The sequence below is a fragment of the Eriocheir sinensis genome, chromosome 27 (assembly GCF_024679095.1).
Source record: "Eriocheir sinensis breed Jianghai 21 chromosome 27, ASM2467909v1, whole genome shotgun sequence".
In the NCBI taxonomy this organism is placed as follows: domain Eukaryota; kingdom Metazoa; phylum Arthropoda; class Malacostraca; order Decapoda; family Varunidae; genus Eriocheir; species Eriocheir sinensis.
The window spans coordinates 4,339,590-4,347,089 of record NC_066535.1 but is presented as its reverse complement, the minus strand read 5'-3'; positions in this window follow the sequence as shown (position 1 = coordinate 4,347,089).

The following is a 7,500-nucleotide window of genomic DNA, read 5'->3' as shown; positions in this document are numbered from 1 at the left end:
CTATTTTGTTTCCTATTTTATTCCTATTTTCTATTTTATTTCTTTTTATTTTCTATCTATTTGTTTTTCTACTTTCTATTTTCTTTCCTGTTTTATTTCTATTTTCTATTTTATTTTCCGTTTTCTATCTATTTTATTTTCTATCTACCAATTCTATTTGTTTCTATCGCCTCATTCTTTGTTATATCTACCATTTTTTTAATATATGCACTCTTTCCCTATCACTTTACCTATAGTCGATACCTCCTTTTTTTGTCGTTTTTCATTACTGTCTTTCAATTCTTAGCTATTTCTTCTATCTTATTTTTGGATATGTCGTTTTTCTCTATCACTTTTTCTCCGGTTCATCTCTTTTTCCGTTTGCTTCTTTGTTTGATTAGTTAATTTCAATCCTCTCAATTTCCGCTTCCTCTATTAATGTTTCAACGACCCTCGCCTGGCCTCTACGTCCATTAGAGAATTGCCACTCATTTATCCATTACCAGAATATTATAAACTCAGTCTCTTGTTCCTTCGCCGTGCATTTCGGTCTTTCAATATAACTCCGCCTTCCCCTCCTCTTCTTCTTCCTCTTCTTTTTTCCTCCTACTCTCCATATTATTCTATTCTTCCTCCTCTTTCCCCTATTCCCACTATTCCTCCTATTGCTTTTTACACTTTATCGTCTTTTCCTTCTCCTTTTTCGGTTCTCCTCCTTCTGTTCCTCTTATTCTTCTTCCTACTCTTCATATTCTTCTTCTCTTCTCGTCCTCCTCCTCCTCCTCCTCCTATCCCTATGATTTCTCCTACTGCTCTGTACACTTTTTTCCTCTTTTCCTTTTTACTTTTTCTATCTTTCTCCTTCTCCTCTTCCTCTTATTCTTCTTCCTACTCTCCATATTATTATTCTATTTTTCTCCTCTTCCTCCTCTTTCTCCTATTCCCAATATTCCTCCTACCGCTTTTTTTTATACATTTTTCCCTCTTTTGCTTCTCCTTTTACTGTCGTTCCCGTCTTCCAACCTTTTCTGTCTCCTTCAATTTCTCTTCTTGGGCACTTTCCTTTTACTCCTCCTCCCCTAGACCTCTCCTCCTCCTCCTTCTCCTCCTCCTCCTCGGAACAACCACTCCACATCTTCCCCTCGCCCACCTCGAGACGCCAGCGGTGGTGTGACCAATTTTACGACTGACTGAAGGCGGAGGGAGACAAAAAGGGAAGGACTGGGGAGAACGCAGGAGAAGGCGACGTGAGGGGAAACTGAGAAAAAATAAATAAAATATTGAAAATTCTCCCCCCAAAAGAACCTAAAGTAATGGTAACTATGAGAACTATAGGGAAGGAAATGTATGAAGGAGAATATAAGAATGAGACTAATAGGGAAGAAATGAGGAGAACAGAGAAGGCGACGTGAGGGGAAACTTAGAAAAAATAAATAAAATACTGAAAATTCGCCCCCAATAGAACAGGTAGTGGCAGAAAATATGGATAAATAATTGGAAGGAAAAGTATAAATCAGATAAATAGGGAAACGTGAAGGAAACTACAGGGAAATAAATAAGATACTGAAAAATCGTCCATAGGAGAACTTGAAGTAATGGTAAACAGAAAGAAATAAAGGAGAGGAAATATATGAATGAAGCGAAACCGAAAGGAGTTGGGAGAACGCAGAAGACGACGTGAGGGAGAACTATAGGAAAATAAGTAAAATACTGAGAACTCGTCACAAAAAATTAACAAAGTGATGGAAGATACGAGGATTTATAGGAAAGGAAATATATGAAATGAATGAGACAAAAAGGAAGGAGTGGGGAGAAGGGAGAACACGACGTGAGGAGAAACAATTAGAAAATAAACAAAATACTGAGAATTCGGCCAAAAACGGACCTTGAAGAAATGATAACTATGGAGAAATAAAGGAAAGGAAATGTATACGAATGAAATAAATAGGGAGAACGGACAAGACGACGTGAAGGAAAACTATAAGAAAATAAACAAAATACTGAGGAGAATCAAAAAAAAACGGAAAATAAAAAAAATGAAAATAAAGGAAGAAAATAGGAAATAAAATAAATATAGTATTGAGAATTAGTCGACCAAAAAGAGAACTTGAAAATATGTGAAATATATGGAGAAATAAAGGAAAGGAAATGTATATATGAGTGAGATAAAAAAAGGGATTAATTTGGAAGGAACGCAGAAGACGAGGTGAGGGAGAACTATAAGAAAATACATAAAATCATGAAAAATCGCGTAAAAGACGACAAGGGAAGGAAATGAAAAATGAGTCGTAATATTCGTGATGGAAAACGAGAGTAATAAAAAAGGAAAGTAATACGAAAAAGAGTGTAAAGAAACTGGGAAGCAGCTGGGAAGAAAGAAGAAAATGTGAAGAAAAAAAGACAACGAAAAGGAGGAGAAACTAGGAAAAACGATGCAAAGAAGAGGCTTAGGAGAATGAGATACCCAGAGAGAGAGAGAGAGAGAGAGAGAGGAAGGTAAACACGAAGAGAAGCGGCGATAAGGAGGAAAGAAGAATAAGTTTTAATCTCTCGACTTTCCCTCCACTTCATCAGAAAAGGAAATTAAAGTGAGTTTGTAGTGTGAGGAGGAGGAGAAGGAGGAGGAGAAGGGGAGGAGGAGGAGGAGGAGGAGGAGGAGTAGGAGAAAGAGGAGGAAGAGGAAGAAGAGAACGAGGAGGAGGAATTTAAGGAAAGTGGCCAAGAAGAGAAATAGGACAGGAGGAAAATGAAGGAAGGTTTATTAAAAGGAGAAGAAAAGGAGAAAGAAAAAGAAAAGAGCGTTACAGAAAAGGAGTATAAGAAAGAACGAGTGGGAGGAGGAGCAGGAGGCTGAAGAGGAGTACGAATATACCAAAAAAATGAGGAGGAAGAGTAAAATAGAGGAAGGACACGATATTAAAATTTTGAATTGAGAGTTTTATGAAAGGATGAAAAAAATAAATGTAAAATAAATCCCATGAGAAACGCGACAAAACTATAACGTTACAAAGCTGATAGAAAGCGATAAGAAAGCGGCAGCAATAAAAGCAACAATAGTAGTAGTAGTAGTAGTAATAGTAGTAGTAGTAGTAGTAGTAGAAGGAGGAGGGGAAAGAACTTGAAGTGGAAATAAAGATGGAGAGAGAGAGAGAGAGAGAGAGAGAGAGAGAGAGAGAGAGAGAGAGAGAGAGAGAGAGAGAGAGAGAGAGAGAGAGAGAGAGAGAGAGAGAGAGAGAGAGAGAGAGAGAGAGAGAGAGAGAGAGAGAGAGAAAATAGTTACAGAAGAAGTAGTAGTAGTAGTAGTAGTAGAGCAAGCAAAATTAGTAGTAGTAGGGTAGGCGTAGTAATATTAGTATTAGAGTAGGCGGTGGCTGAGTGGCTAGCGTGCGGGCCTAGCATTCACGGCGCAATGGACAACGTCGGTTTGAATCTCCACGCTACCATCTGGGATTTTTCAGTCACTACCGAGTGGCCAAAGACTACCCACATGCTGTCCAGAAGATAACCCATCAACCCGGACTCCAGAAGAAACCGTCCAAGTGAATCAAGAATGAGTTACGGGGGGCAGCATGACCCAAGCATAACTGGCGCCACTATAAAAAATAAATTGCCTGCGTCATGACGGGCTTAGGGCCGACCACCTGGCCCCTGAAGAAAGCCTACCGGCGCTACAGGTCGAGATGTAAAAAAAAAAAAGAGTAAACGATAGCAATAAAACCACTGACAATATTATTAAAAAAACAGAGTAATAGCAGCAATCAGTATAATATCAATAAGATCGCCTTCAATATCAACACAATAATACCAATACTATTCCGGCGCATCGGGATATCGAGGAGAGGGAGAAAAAACCGTTCCCAGAAAGACCGAGAATTTGGGATATTTTCAATTTCTGGAGAATTTTGACAAAGGAGAGTATGACGTCACGAAGGAGGAGGAGGAAGAGGAGGAGGAGGAGGAGGAAGGGACTGCTGCCATATACTACACTTTGTCCTTTTCTATGCCCACTTGTTCAATAAGGTAAGTGCGGAGGGAGAGGAGGAGGAGGAGGAGGAGGTGAATGAGCAGAAGGACGAGGAGAAAGAGGAGAAGCAGAAGCATAAAGAAAAGGAAGAGGAGGTAGAGTAGGAAAAAAACTGAAGTAAAAGAGGGCAAGGAAAAAGGAGAAAAGAAAATGAAAATGAAAATAGAATAAGAAAAAGGAGGAAAAAGAAGACCAGAGGAAAAGATAGACAGACAGACAGACAGATAGACGAGTTGAGAGAGAGAGAGAGAGAGAGAGAGAGAGAGAGAGAGAGAGAGAGAGAGAGAGAGAGAGAGAGAGAGAGAGAGAGAGAGAGAGAGAGAGAGAGAGAGAGAGAGAGAGAGAGAGAGAGAGAGAGAGAAGGGTAGCAACTCTTTGATGGGGGACTAAGGGAAATATCTGCTGCATTGCCATTCCATATGTCCCTTCCACCTTTCCCAAACCTTTCTTCACGGCACAATACGGTTACCTGAATTTTATCTGTCCATTTTCTGCCGATTTGTCCCTGGAATTCTGTTTGGCAGCTCTACATTTTTTTTTTTCCCTCCCTGACAACCCCGTTTTTTTTTTTAATATTCCTTTTGTATTTTTTTTTTTTGTTTCTCTGATATATAAACCTTCCCATTGGTCTGTGTCCTTGTATATACGTATGAGCCTGTTCCTCTTTGTCTCTCTCGCACACACACACACACACACACACACACAGACACAGAGGCGTAGGAAGGCGAAACACTACCGTGACATAACGAATTTCAGCACTTTGTTATGTGTCAGAGAGCGAGAGCGAGTGAGAGAGGGGGGGAGGGAGGGGCGAGAGAGAGAGAGAGAGAGAGAGAGAGAGAGAGAGAGAGAGAGAGAGAGAGAGAGAGAGAGAGAGAGAGAGAGAGAGAGAGAGAGAGAGAGAGAGAGAGAGAGAGAAGGATAATCTAGCAGAAAGGGGAAGGGGATGATAATGATGATGATGACGATGATGATGATGATGATGATGATGATGATGATGATGACGATGATGATGATGATGACGATGATGATGTTAATGTACGCTACAAGACGTGAAAAAAATATAAGAGCTAAAAAACTAAATGCTCCTACCAAGGACCGATCGACTAACTGACTGACTGACTGACTGACTAACTTATTGACTGAGTGACTGACCGACTAACTGACTGACTGACTGACTGACTGACTGAGTGATGGACTGACTGACTGACTGACTGACTTATTGACTGACTGACGGACTGACTGACTGACTAACTGACTTATTGACTGACTGACTGACTGACTGACTGATTGACTGACTAACTGACTGACTGACTTATTGACTGACTGACTGACTGACTTATTGGCTGACTGACTTATTGACTGACTGACTGACTGACTGACTGACGGACTGACTGACGGACTGACTAACTGACTGACTGACTGACTGACTTATTGACTGACTGACTGACTGACTGACTTATTGACTGACTGACTGACTCAATGACTGACTGACTGATTCATTGACTAATTAATTCACAGCATGATTTGTTTTCCTATTATGATAACTGGGTGACTGACTGAGTAACTTGACTAACCGACTGATTGACTGAACAGCGGAGATACCAAACTGACAGACTTTATTTTCTCTAATAACTAAAAGAACCAACACACAGACTGACTGACTTGTTTGCCTTCCCTCCCTTATTTTTTTCTTCTCAATTTCTGCACCTTGTCCCTTCTTATTTTTTCCCTCTCCCCACTTCTCTCTCTCTCTGTTTCTCTTTTTATTTTTGTTCTTGCTTTTCTTCTCTACTTTTCTCCTTTTCCCATTTTCGCCTTTCTTCATTTCCATACCTCCATTTATCCTTTTCTTTCTCTTATTTTTTCTTCTCTATTTCTGCACCGTGTCCCTTCTTATTCCTTTCCTTTTCCCTCTTCTCTCTCACTCTGTTTTTCTTTCTCTTCTTGTTCTTGCTTTTCTTTTTCTGTTTCTCCTTTCTTCATCTGATTTTCTCCATTAATCATTTTCTTTCCCTATGGTTGAGTCAATATCACTGCCTTTAACATATAAATTCTATCCCAACTACAAACTTCCTCGCTTCCTCCTCGTTTTAATTCCTCCTCCTCCTCCTCCTCCTTCTTCTCCTTCTCCTACCCCTTCTCCTCCTCCTCCTTGTCCTGTCACGCTGAGGCCGAGATAATAGACCGTTCATCAATAATTAATGAGCCGATGTAACAGGCTCAGCGTGATTAATGTGGGAAGGACGGCGTGGCGTGGCGGGAGGAGCGTTCAAGACGACGTAACTGTACCGAACACACGCAACACGCGGGGATATTACCGGACCACGGTTGGTATTCTCAGACACTGTCGGTTCTCACATCAGCTATTTCCAAAGGCCACAAAAGAGATCAACCAGGTTCTAATAGTGATTTTTCACGTCCACACTACAGAAGAAGAGTCAAACTACCATCAGGGTTATACAACTACCCCTGGATATGCCCACAACCACGAAACCCTTGTCAAATGAGGGTGTGTGAGCCCCGTAAGTTTGAGAATACGGCGCCTGGCTGGACCTGTATTCTCAAACGTATCGACGCCTCGGTAAGCCAAGTTGAAAAGCTGCTCGTAGAAACTGTTTTGATTTCCATGGATTGTTTTGTGACAACTACTATAGTGTTACACGGCTTGTGCACCATGAACGGGAAAATCATCCATAAAAATCAGGTTAGTATTCTCTGTGGCCTTGGGAAATAGACGGAAAGGGAGTTAGTTACGTTTAAGAATATGGACTACCCAGACACATGGTACAGACGGACACAGGGAATGGGTACAGAGATGAACTGAACATACGCTACAAAAGGAGATGCAACCGAACTTGACATATGCTACACTCGGAGACATAACAGAACCAAACACACGCTACTTACAAACCGAACTACTTACAACCGAACTACTTACAAACCGAACCACTTACAGCCCAACTACTTACGACCAAACCACTTACGACCAAACTACCTACAACCGAACCACTTAAAACCGATCTACTTACGACCAAACTACCTACAACCGAACCACTTACAACCGATCTACTTACGAACAAACTACTTACAACCGAACCCCTTACAACCGAAATACTTACAACCGAACTACTTACAATCGAACTGCTTACAACCGAACTACTTACAACCGAACCACTTACAACCGAACTACTTACAACCGAACTACTCACAACCGAACTGCTTACAATCGAACTACTTACAATCGAACTGCTTACAACCGAACTACTTACAACCGAACCACTTACAACCGAACCACTTACAACCGAACAACTTACAACCGAACTACTTACAACCGAACCACTTACAACTGAACTACTTACAACCGAACCACTTACAATCGAACTGCTTACAACCGAATTACTTACAACCGAACTGCTTACAACCGAACTACTTACAATCGAAATACTTACAACCGAACCACTGACAACCGAGCCACTTACAACCGAACTGCTTAC